At 39.1% G+C, this 13,573-nt stretch overlaps 1 pseudogene; it reads right to left on the bottom strand.

The window, feature by feature from the left end:
• Positions 1 to 6,964: 6,964 nt before the first annotated feature.
• On the bottom strand, positions 6,965 to 7,815 carry LOC150013091 (cell division cycle-associated protein 3 pseudogene; annotated as a pseudogene).
• Positions 7,816 to 13,573: the final 5,758 nt, after the last annotated feature.

Below are 13,573 nucleotides of genomic sequence, written 5' to 3' on the forward strand. Positions count from 1 at the left end.
CCACTCCCCTTAGTTCATGTCCATGGGTCATGCGTGTACGTTCTTTGGCTTCACCCTTTCCTATATTATTCTTACTTTCCCCCTATCTATTTTGTACTAACTAATTATGCTTCTTAATCCCTGCACCATTTCCCCATTTCTCCCACTCCCTCCTCCCAGCTGATAACCCTTCAAATGATCCCCATCCTATGATTCTGTTTCTATTCTGGTTTCCTTAGTTGGATTTTGTTTTTATTTTTTAAATTCAGTTGTTGATAGTTTTGAGTTTGTTGTCATTTTGATGTTCATAGTTTTGATCTTCTTTTTCTTAAATGAGTCCCTCTAACATTTCATATAATAGTGGATTGGTGATGATGAACTCCTTCAGCTTTACCTTGTCTGGGAAGCACTTTATCTGTCCTTCCATTCTAAATGATAGCTTTGCTGGATGAGTAATCTTGGTTGTAGATCCTTGCTCTTCATCACTTTGAATACTTCTTGCCGGCCCCATCTTGCCTGCAAAGTTTCTTTTGAGAAGTCCCCTGATAGTCTTATAGGCACCCCTTTGTAGGTGACACTTGGCTTTTCTCTTGCTGTTCTTAAGATTCTCTCTTTATCTCTCACCTTTGGCATTTTAATTATGATGTGTCTTGGTGTGGTCCTCCTTGGGTCTAGCTTGTTTGGGAATCTCTGCTTCCTGGACTTGTATGTCTGTTTCCTTTGCCAAATTTGGGGAGTTTTCCTTCATTATTTTTTCACATAAGCTTTCAATTTCTTGCTCTTCCTCTTTGCCTTCTGGCACCCCTATGGTTCAGATATTGGAACACTTAAAGTTGTCCCAGAGGTTCCTAAGCCTCTCCTCATTTTTTTTCAATTCTTCTCATTCTGTACTGGTCGAGTGTTTTTTTCTTCCTTATGTTCCAAATCATTGATTTGAACCTATTTCCTTCCCTTCTCCATTGGTTTTGTGTGGATTTTCCTTTGTTTCAATTAGCATAGCCTTCACTTCTTCCCTTATGCATTTGCTATATTGAAGCATATCTGTCAAGCCTGTGAGCATCTTTATCACCAGTGTTTTGAACTCTGTATCTGTTAGGTTGGCTATCTCCTTGTCACTTAGTTCTCCCACTAGAACCTTGCTCTGTCCCCCCTTTTGGGCCATACTTCTCTATCTCCTCATTTTGACAGGCTCTTGTGTTTGTTTGCCAATGTGTGGCTTCTGTTATGTTGGAAGGGGTGGAGCCTTAGGTATTCATCAGTACAGGGTGACTGGTTTCACCACGTTGTGGTGCTGTATGTGGGGGAGGGGTCTGAGACGGAACAATTCCACTCGCTCATCATTTGCCACTTTTCCAGGCAATTCTCCCACTTCTACACGGGACTGGCGCCTCTCTAGTTGTTGCCCTGGCTGTTGTTCCCAGAGTGGGTGGGTCTGCAGACTGTGGGGGTTCTAGGACTGTAGGGGCCCTTTAAACAAGTGGACTGTGCTGAGAGACTAGAAGTTTCTTCCTCCACCCCAACCCCCCCCCCCCTTGGTTTGCACAGTCAGAAGCAGTGAGGCTTTATTTTCTCCAGCACTGGGACCGTGAGCTGTACGGTCTGGTCTGGTGCTGGGAGCACTCCCCGGGTGTCCCTTCCAACTTTTAAAAACATGACTGCACTTTCCACCAGCCTGCCACTGCCGCTGCTGCTGTCACCACACAGCATTCTTTCTGCCCCAGCTCCACCCCTCCTACCTGTCTGGATGAGTATTTCTTCTTTGTATTTTTGTTTGTTGGACATTCACACAGCTTGATTTTCTGGAACTTCAAGTTGTCTCTAGTTTTGAGGTAATTGTATTTCTTCTTAGTTATGGAAGGAAATGCAGTATGTCTGTCTAGGCCTCCATCTTGGCTGGAAGTCTGTTCCAATGGGAAGTTTTTAACTCTTGCAGAATTACACAGGGTATGGCCATGGCTGCACTTTAGTTACCTGCAGCGTCATCGAAGATGACTAAAAAACTGATTCAACAGGCACAACACAAGATGTCAGAACTGATGCAGCACAGCTCAAACAAGCAATCCCCAAATAAGTCTCCCTGACCAGCAGGCTCGCATCATACAGATATACCAGCAGCCCCAGTGTACAAGAGGCCTACAGCACTACTGCTCTAACCGATACATGGGCCAGTGAGCCAAGCATCATCCTTGGCTGTTCTAAAAACAGAAGCACAGGTAGAAGAAGTTTCCACAGGAAAATTGACTATGCAAGTGGCAAGAACAAAGTGGAAAAGAAGTGTTGAACTCCATGATAGTGAGTTACGAGAGGAGGTAAGTAACCCTTACACTGATTCAAAGACATCCCTGGAGCAACTAGCAGAAAAGACTGACTCCCTACAGATCATAGTGAATAATCTGGTCAAGTTTATTGATGCCAAATCCCAGCTGTTCAAAGCTAAGGTGAGCAAGCAACAGACAGATGTCTCTTCCTTGCATTCAAGATCTATGCAAAGAACTCCCCCTGTTGGAATCTATTATTCAAGCCATGTTCCTGACAGACCCAAGCCTCCTTCAGCTATTACTGCATCCTCTGCTCTAGTGTCTGATGCTGAAAGTAATTTTTACAGCATGGGGAAGAGCTTGTGATAATCAAAAAACATAATGACCCAAAAACAAGAGAAGTGAAACACCACAGGACTCTCTCCTCTATCAGACAAGGGCACAGCATTGGTGAATGACATGCCCACACCACATCCCCTGCCACAACCAAGCTGCACACCCAACACAGACCAGACACAGTCCCCTACCCCCAATGACTTCAGGTGCCTGTAACTCAGTCCATAGTAGAAGAATAAAAAAATTACAGGATGCTTTCTGTTGCAATTACAGATGGGTGCTTTGAATAAAGGTATGACTTTTAAAGGTGGTGATTATAAGACTGGTTCCATTTCCACTTTTCTGATTTCTCTTGGACCCTGTCATTGCTCTGCTACCTCATGGTGAGCAAGGAGTGCCTAATGGCATCTTGTATGAATATGGTAGTCTTTGCATAATCTAAAATTTCACTCTCCACAATGCTCTATTCTCTGGCATTCTTGTACATATGTGGAAGAATAATTAAATGTCTTAAAAATCCTACAAAGCATTTGCATCATCAAAAGGGGATTAAATTATGTGTCAGGGCAGCTGTGGTGCTGAGTGTATTAGTGTATTTCAGTTCTTTAAAAAATGACCATCCTGGTATTGTGTATGTAATAAGTCTTGACTAATAAGAATAATTATTAATCAGAATATACCATTCCTTAAGTATGCTGTAGGATAAAACACTGTTCAGAAAAGCTTTTCTGTGCTACTCATATTTCTAGGTTTAAAGGTAAGTTGCTTTGGATTAGAAAAGGAAAGGAAATGATCATATGAGAGCCTGTCCAGATAATGTGTTTCAGAGCTGAAGTCCAAAGTCTCCAGAATACTACCTTTACTTAATATTTTTGTTCTCCTCTTCCTTAATTGTTTAACTGAGTGGTGACGATATTGATAAGAAGTGATACCATGAAGAAGAGTTGAAAGGAAAGGAGGCATATTTAGTTTAGAGAAGTTGTGATGGAGCAGGAGAAAGGAGAGAAATGGTTTGCCCATTTATCTCTCTCTCTTCCCCATCACATTTCAAATATTTCAAGTGCTTACCCCAATATAAAAGACTGATATTGAATTTGTTGACACCCTCTTTGTAGAGAAATGGAAATCTTTCTTGGGTATCAGAGAGAATAAACGTGCTGATTGCCATAGCTATAGTTGTCAAATGGGAGTCATGTTAAGAGTTATCAATAATTTCAGGGCAAAGTCTTAGGAACTTAAATCAATTTACTTAGCATTAAATAAATACCTTCTATAAGCCCAACGCTCACCTAAGTGCTGTGAAGGACATAGAAGAAGTATAAAATAAGGGTCCCTGCTTAGCATTTAGCATTTAATTAACTCACATACTTGGTGAAAGATAGGAAAGAAAGATAATGCATGAACCTTGCTTTCTAAGAGCTCACAGACTGTGAGAAAGACAAGGTAAGCACTTAAAATATTTGAAATGTGATCCTAGGCAGGGAAAGCCAAGTCCCAGAATGGTTCACAGAGTCTACATAGTTGTTCATTTGAGGGAAAAACCAAAGATAACTGGCAGGAGAATCTATTGGTGAGGAACAATTTAGCTTATAACTTTGGGGTCTTTACTTGTAAACTATTTTAATTCATGAGAAAGTCTATAAAGGGAAATTTAGGCAAAAAAGAAAACAAAACATAGAACAGCAGGCACTTCTGGAAAAAATAACAGCCTAAAAGCTCATTAAAATTTGGAGGGAATCTCAAAATGTTGAACATAAAGTTGCCATATGACCCAGAAATTCCATTTCTAGGTATATACCTAAAAGAACTGAAAACAGGTCCGCACAAAAACTTATACAAAATGTTCGTAGATATATTACTTACCATAACCAAAAAGTGGAAACAACCTAAATGTCCATCAACTAATTGCTGCATAAGGAAATTGTGTTTTATCCATACAATGGAATATTATTTAATAAAAAGGACTTAACTACTGATACATGCTGAACATGGATGAACCCTGGAAACATTATGCTCAATGAAAGAAGACATACACAAGAGGGTATATATTGTATAATTCCATATATATAAAATATACAGCATAGGCAAATACATAGAGACAGACAGCACATTAGCGGTCTCTGGGTGCTGGAGGAACCTGGGAACAGCGAGTAGCTGCTTACCAGGTACCAATGAGGTTTCTTTGGGGAGTGATGAAAGTAATTAGATAGTAGCGAGGGCTGCACAACTTAGTGAATATACCAAAAATCACTAAGTTGTTCACTTTAAAAAGGTGAACTTCATAGTATGTGAATTGTATCTTAATAAAGCTGTTATAAAAAAAGAAAAGAAAAGAAAAAAACCTGGGAAGAATAACTCTCCCAAAGTTGCTAAGAATTCTGGCTCCTAAGAGTAAAATTGTGAAACATACATCTTAGAAATGAAGAAAAAGCATGGATAGAACATAGGAGATTCACAAAAACAAGATTCTATCCAGAGCTTTGCCCCTCTTGTAGGGAATTAAAAAAAAAACCTATAAAATGTGTCTGAAGTAAGAAAAAAAGTGGGGTGTTATGTGTTATTTTATACTGATAAGTTAAAGTCATGGAATCATTTCCATATATTGTTAAAGATGTTAGAGTGATGTAATTTTAAAAAACTCACTATTTAGAAATAATTTCAAATACACAGAACAGTACAATAGTACAATAGTACAATAGTACAATAGTACAATAGTACAGAGGACACTCATATATGTTTTTTAACTCTTTACCCATATACACTTATTGTTAACATTTTGCCCATTTGCTTTATCCTTTATGTTTGCACACTCTTATTTCTTCATTGTCTTTGTCCTCTTGCCCACCCTTCTCTCTCATACATACATATTTGGAAACATCATGGCCTTTTACCTAACATATTAGTATGTAGTGTATTTTTTTAAAAAAATAAAGATATTACCTTATATATCCATAGTATAGTTATCAACTTCAGTAAGTTTAACATCGCTATAACACTTTGTTTATTTTATCTGGGTTCTTAAAGTTAATGTCTATCGTATTTACATGGTGGAAATACTACACTATGATACACCTCTCTTCTCAACTTTATATTCAGTGACATCATTGTAGGTAGCTTGAAGCTGTCCATTGTAGGAGCATTTACACTATGGAAATTGGTGAACACTACAAATTAGGGCTTGGTTTATTGTTTTGTTGATTTTCTACACTTAAATGATGGAGAAACGAGGTCACAAGTGTATCATGTCCATAGCTGTACATTGTAAATAGCACAAAAAATGATGAAAGGTATCTTCTTTTAGTATTTAAAACTATCAAATAATTCACTCATGTCATTGACAAACAAGTGAAGTTCCAACATATGTTTGTTGTTTCACTTGGTCTTAAATGTAAAAGAAAATGACAATGACATTCGGGTCAGAATTACTCTCGTTGGTCAATAGCATAAGCAACTTCTTTGATAAATTGGATAATAATCAAGCATTTATTTACAGCCTGATTTTGTCAAATTGTGATCAATTTATAACCATAGGTTGGTTATAGATATAAGAGTTTGCAAAACACAACAAAAGCATTCTGTAAGAATTGATTGTCTATATGAAATTTATAACAAGTATTATATCAAAAAAATTAATAAAAATAAAAAAACACAAAATTTCAGCAATCTTAATTTATTTCTGGAAAAATACCTTTAAATTTATTACTATTTTTGAAACTTTTTCACTTTTCTTAATGCTTTCCAGGGAAATCGTGGTTGTACCATTTGGTTAATGTCATAGTAGAATCACCACAAAATCTCAGTAGCACACAACTTGATTTAGTATACTAGTTTGCAGTGGGATGGGGATCAGCTGACCTAAGCGGGGCTCAGCTGGGGGGGGCTCTTCATTGGTAGCTTAGCCATGTCCTTCTTATAGCTATCTCAGAGAAGCCAAAGGACAAACCAAATCTCAGAAGTACTTTCCAAGCATTTCTGTGTCACATCTAGCCTTACTTTGGCCGAAGCAAGTCATGTGGCCAGACCCACAGTCTAGAGGTAGGAAAATATACTCTAAACCCAGTGAAAAGCACAACAAAGGACTGAGATGAAGGGAGGAAAGAAGAACTGGGATTGTATGTATATATAATCCACCACAGTCATCACCATATTTGTATTTGTGTAGGGTCTTAAATGTTTATTTGTGCTTTCCCAAGTATTTTTTAAATCACTTCCTTTAATAACATAGCAGACAAAGAAAGCTCAAGAAAGCTCTCAGTTCCAGAGTTGGTAGTTTAGAAGGAGTTGAAGAACATGAGCCTTCTCGGTCTCACAGGGAAAGGGGAAAGAAGGGGTGAGAAGACTTGGAACATCGCCAGATGCCTGGTGAACCCAGGGTTGGGGCCGCACATGGCTTAGTTCTCTATGAAGGCAAAGTGCTGATTTTCCTTGTCATGGTCCTGTGGTCCTGGCCCTGCTCCCATGCTGGTCCTCTAGTTCTCAGAATTCATACAGTTCCCTAGCACTTGCACTCAGGGGAGAAGGCCACTGGGTGTCAGAGTTCCAAGGAGTTGTCGTTCTGCAGGATAGTGAGGGGAAATTTCCCCAGTACCTTGCTGTTTGGTTGCCATCTGTTGCACTTAGAACCCGAAGATCTGGGCATCTTGGGGCCTCAATGGGCTTGTCTGAGCCCTGGCTGGCCATAAGGGTTTCTGAGGGCTGTCTTGTTTCTTCATGAGAAAACACGTGCTTGGATGGGAGCTCAGTCTGGCTTCCATGTGGCAACTGGTGCTCAAGGGAAAACTGGGTGCTCAGGGGCAAGTCCAATTCAGAAGATGAAGGTGCTTCTAGAAGCAGGACAGGCTCTGGAGGGTAGATTTGATCTGGGGCTTCAGTCTCAGATACTTCACTCAACTCTCTCACCAGCAGGCCTGGGGGCTCTCTGCTGCTGGTCTTCATAGGTGTCCATGTAATGCACAGAGTAGGAGACCCAGGATCTGAGTCCTGGGCCTGATAGGACCCGCCAGCTGCTCCCCTGCTGGTAAATTTGGCTGTGGATAGCTCTCCACCTGGATGGGAATGTGTAGGATGCCTGCATTAGGTGAATGTTGATCCACTGCTTGAACCAGATCCTTGTTGTGGGGGGAGGCTGTTCTGAAGTGACTGGTATGCTCTTGGCTGTAAGGAAGAGGGTGGGGCAGGGCCCAGTACAAGGCCAGGAGGGAATGCTAGGCCCCAACTCCACTTTTTGGTTCTTCCCATGCATTTCTTAAAACTCAGTTTTCCATTACAGCTGACATACAGTATTATGTTAGTTTCAGGTGTGCAACATAGTGAATAGGCATTAATATAACTTATAAAGTGATCCCCCTGATAAATCTAGTACCCATCTGGCACCATACATAGCTATTACAATATTATTGGTTATATTCCCTATGCTGTGCTTTACATCCCTGTGACTAGTTTTATAACTGGCAATTTGTACTTCTTAATCCCTTTCACCTTTTCTACCCATCTCCCCATCTGGTGACTATCAGTTTGTTCCCTGTATCTGAATTCTGTTGTTGCTATTGTTCATTTATTTTGCTTTATGGTTCCATATATAAGTGAAATCATATGGTATTTGTCTTTGTCTGATTTATTTCCCCTTGCATAATATCCTCTAGGACCATCCATGTTGTCTCAAATGGCAAGATTACATCCTTTTTATGGCTGAGTGATATTTCATTGTAACTATTTACCACATCTTCTTTCTTCGTCTGTCCATTGATGAACACTTCGGCTGCTTTTATATGTTGTTTATTGTAAACAATGCTGGAGTGATCATACAAGTGCATCGTCGTCGTCGGCAGCCGTCCGTCTCGAGAGACGATGGTGTAGCTTCTTAAGAGTCTATCTGCACCACCGAGAATGGTTGTGCAGTCCGACTCGGGAGTGACACGGTATCTGTCTCCTCCCGTGTTGAATCGACATCTTGCGATGACGCTGGAGTGTCCTCTCCAGTGGAGCTGAAGCTACAGAGCCTGGGCAGGGTGATATGGAGGGTCTACTGTTGCCCATGCAGCAGACCCCCCCTCTCTTCGCAGCTGAAGGGTCCAAGGGAAAGACGGAGTCAATACAGCTTGGCTTCAGGTGCGCCGCAGGAGTTGCCGGTGTTGACTACAACGTCAAACCGCCTTAGGGACTCCGGCTCCGGATTTTCTGTCGGGGTTTACTCCCTTAGCCTTTCCCCTGAAGAGGTATGCCGCAAGGCAGCGGAGGTTTTTTGGAATCAGAGTTTATCTTTTCAAATTAGTGTTTTTGGATTTCTGGAAATAAATACCCAGAAGTGGAATTGCCTAGTCATAGGGTAGTTCTATTTTTAATTTTTTGAAGAACCTTCATACTGTTTTCTGTAGTGGCTGCCTCAATTTACAATCTCACCAACAGTGTACATGGGTTCCTTTTTCTCTACATCCTGTGCAGCACTTATTTGTTAATTCTTGGTGATAGCCATTCTGACAAGTGTGCAATCTCATTATGGTTTTGATTTGCATTTCCCTGATGATTAGTGGGGTTGAGCATCTTTCCATGTGTTTGTTGGCCATTTGTATGTCCTTTCTGGAGAAATGTGTATTCATGTCTTCTGTTCATTTTTTAATCATATTTTTAAAATGCTGAGCTGTATGAGTTCTTTGTATATTTTGGATATTAATCCTTTATCAGATATATCATTTGCAAATATTTTCTCCCATTCATAGGTTGCATTTTTTTGTTTTGTTGAGATTTTCTCTGTGTTGCAAAGGCTTTTTATTTTGATGTAGTTCCATTTGTTTATTCTTGCTTTTGTTGTTTGCCCTAAGAAACATATATTAAAAAACAAATATTGTTTAGAATAATGTCAAAGAATTTATTGCCTATATTCCCCTCTAGTTTTATGGTTTCAGGTCTTACATTTAAGTCTCTAATGCATTTTGAGTTTATTTTTATATATGGTGTAAGAAAATAGTCTAATTTAAATTTTTGTATGTATCTGTCCAGTTTTCCCAACACCATTATATATACCCCATTGTATATTCTTGCCTCCTTTGTCATAGATTAATTGACTATATAGATGAGGGTTTATTTCTGGGCTCTCTGTTCTGTTTCATTGATCTCTGTGTCTGCTTTTATGCCAGGACCATGCTGTTTTGAGTACTATAGCCTTGTAGGACAGTTTGATATATCAGGAAGTGTAATACCTCCAATTTTGTTATTTTCTTTTTTTCCTCAAAATTGCTTTGATGACTTAAAGTCTTTTGTGGTTCAGTGTAAATATTAGGATTATATGTTCTAGTTCTATGAAAATTCCCATTGGTATTTTGACAGGGATTACATTGAATCTGTAGATTACTTTGGGTAGTATGGCCATTTTAAAGATGTTATTTCTTCCTGTCCATGAACACAATATAGCTTTCCATTTATTTGTGTCTTCTTCAATTTTTTTCTTTAATATCTTATACTTTTCTCAGTCCAAGTCTTTTTCCCCTTTGGTTAAATTTATTCCTAGGTATTTTATTCTTTGTGACACAATTTTAAATGGGATTGTTTTCTTAATTACTCTTTATGTTTTTAATATCCTTAGTTATAGGAATTCTGTTCATCTAGTCTTCAGGAGGTTCTCAATGATGGTTGTTCCATAATTTAATTGTAATTTTGATGTGATTGTGGGAGGAGGTGACTTCACAGTTTACCTACTTTGTCATCTTTACCAGACGTCTTCTGTGAGGATATTATTTTTATTTCCATATTTATAGAAGAGGAAAAGAATAAGAAAGGTAAATTCACTTATCCAAGATCACACAGCTAGTAAAGAATAGACTTTCCACTTTTTGTTTTACTGAAATATAATTTACATGTAACATTGTATCAGCTTTAGTTGTGCGATTAAATAATTTGGTATATGTATTTATTGAGAAATGATTACCACAATAAGTTTTAGTTAACATACATCACCACACATAGTTACAAATTTGTTTTTTGTAATCAGAACTTTTGAGATCTACTCTCAGCAATTTTCAAATGTACAATACAGTATTGTTAACTATAGTCGTCATGCTGTACATTATATCCCAGGACTTACTTATCTTATAACTGGAAGTTTGTACCTTTTGACCACCTTCACCCATGTTGCCCACACACCACCCTCCTCCTCTGGGTGGCCAGTCTGTTTTAAGTATATATAAGTTCAGTTTTTAAAAATATATATTCCACATATAAGTGAGATAGTATGGTATTTTTTCCTAATTTTTTTCACTTAGCCTAATGCCCTCAAGGTCCACCCAGTTGTCACAAATGGCAGGATATCCTTCTTTTTATGGCTGAATAACATTCCATTGTATGCATAAAACACAATTTCTTTATCCATTTATCTATCAATGAACACTTGGGTTATTCCTGTGTTGGCTATTGTAAGGAATGCTGTTATGAACATGGAGTTGCAGAAATCTGTCAAGATAGTGATTTTATTTCCTTCATATAAATACCCAAAAGTTGTATTGCTAGATAATGTTAGTTCTAGTTTGAATTTTTGGAAGAACCTCTATACTGTTTTCCATAGTGGCTGCATCAATATATGTGTAACCAGAAAGTTTGCGCAACATCGATGTAACCTGGCAGCCAAGGAGAGTGGACTGTAATGAGCATGTGTGGGGCAGTAGATGCCATTGAGTGAGCATGTGTACTGTGTGGCTGTCACATTCAAAATGACCAAGTGAACAGAGCAACACATCTGCATCAAACTTTGCATTAAGCTTAACATTCCTCCACAGAAACTATTCAGATGATTTAGAAGGCCACAGCTATGGGCAACTAGTGATTGGCAGCTTCATCACAACAAAGCACGCACGCATGCATCATAACTCGTGCAGAGTTTTTTGGTGAAACATCAAATCACCCAGGTGACTCAGTCCCACTACAGCCCAGATTTGGCACCCTGAAACTTCTGGATTTTCCCAGAACTAAAATCACCTTTGAAAGGGAAGAGATTTCAAACTGTTGATGAGACTCAGGAAAATACAATGGGGCAGTTGATGGCAATTAGGAGAACTGTGTGAGGTCCCAAGGTGCTTACTTTGAAAGGGACTGAGGTGTCATTGTCTTATTGTACAATGTTTCCTGTATCTTGTATCTTTGTCAATAAGTGTCTCTTTTTCATATTACATGGCTGGATACCTTCTGGACAGACCTCACATATTAACAATGGCTGGACTTTTTCTGAGTCTGTCCACAAAAAAGTCCAGACATTGTTAATATAGCAAGAGAATGGTTTGCATGACATTGATGTAACCTGAAAGCCAAGGAGAGTGGACTGGAATGTGTATGCATGAACAATGACAATGTCACCATACCAGCCATTGGGGTTGGTAGACACCACTGAGTGAGCATGTGTACTGTGTGACCATCACTTTCAAAATGACTGAGTGAGCAGAGCAACGAAACTGCATCAAAGTTTTCGTTAAGCTTGAACATTTCTCCACAGAAGTTATTCAGATGATTCAAAAGGTTTTCAAAGATGATGCGGTAAGAACAGTGCAAATAAAAGTATGGCAGAAATGCTTCAAAGATTGTCAATAATCTGTTGAAAGTGACCTACATTCTGGAAGGTTTGCAACAAGCAGAACACCTGAGAATGTTGAAGTTGTACAGACTGCAATCCACAAAGACCGGCGATTGACAGTGCGAGAACTAGAAGTTGATCTGGGGATTCCAAAAACTACCATCTCTGAGATTTTGATGCAGGATCTTGGCATGAAATATGTCATGGCAAAATTGATTCCGCTGCTACCAGAGCAGAAGGAACTTGATTCAAACTGTTACCAATGAACCAGATTTTCTTAAGAAGGACATAACCGGAGATGAATCATGGGTCTATAGCTAGATCTAGCAAAAAAGACCCAGTTGTCCCAATGGTAGTCACCTCATTCTTCACTCCCAAAGAAGACCTGGCAAAGTTGCAGCAAGATCAAGACCATGTTAACTGTGTTTTTTCATTGGGAAAGCTGTCCATCATGAGTACGCCCTTCCAGGCCAAACAATTAATAAGAAGTATGAGTATTACCTCAATGTTCTTCATTGGCTGAGAGATGCAACAACACAAAAATGGCTGTAGCTATGGGCAACTAGTGATTGGCAGCTTCATCATGATAATGCGCCTGTGCATGTATCATGTCTCGTGCAGAGTATTTAGCAAACCATCGAATCACACTGGTGACTCAGCCACTCTACAGCCCAGATTTAGTGCCCTGTGACTTCTGGCTTTTCCCTAAACTAAAATCACCATTGAAAGGGAAAAGGTTTCAGACTGTTGATGAAATTCAGGAAAATACAATAGGGCAGCTGATGGTGAATTCCAACAAAGAATTTTGCAGAGTGTTTTGAACAGTGGACGAGACGCTGGGAGAACTCTGTGAGGTCCCTTTCTTTGAAGGGGACTGAGGCATCATCATCCTATGCACAATGTTTCTTGTACCTTCTTCAATAAATGTCTATATTTTTCATAGTACATGGCTGGATACGTTCCAGTCAGACCTCGTATATGAGTATTTCCACCAACAGTGCACAAGTGTTCCCTTTTCTCCACATTCTCACCCACATGTATTCCTTATGTTTTTGTGGTAACCAGTTCTAACAGGTGTGAGATGATAGCTCATTGTGGTTTTAATTTGCATTTCCTGATTATCAGTGATGTTTGGCACCTCTTCATATACCTATTGGCCATCTCTATGTCTTCTTAGGAAACATGTCTATTCTGTTTCTTTGGTCATTTTTAATTTCTTTTTTCTATTGAGTTGTATGAGGTCCTTAATATAATTTGGATATTAATCCCTCATCAGATATGATTTGCAAATATTTTCTCCCATTCTATAAGTTGCCTTTTCCTTTTGTTGATGATTTTATTTGCTCTACAGAGCCTTTTAGTTTGATGTAGTTCTACTTACTTATTTTTGGGGGTTTTTGCCTTTGCTTTTGGAGTCAAATTTTAAAAATCATCACCAAGACTGGTG

Source organism: Furipterus horrens, unplaced genomic scaffold, assembly GCF_987537825.1.
Source record: "Furipterus horrens unplaced genomic scaffold, mFurHor1.1.pri manual_scaffold_4, whole genome shotgun sequence".
In the NCBI taxonomy this organism is placed as follows: Eukaryota; Metazoa; Chordata; class Mammalia; order Chiroptera; family Furipteridae; genus Furipterus; species Furipterus horrens.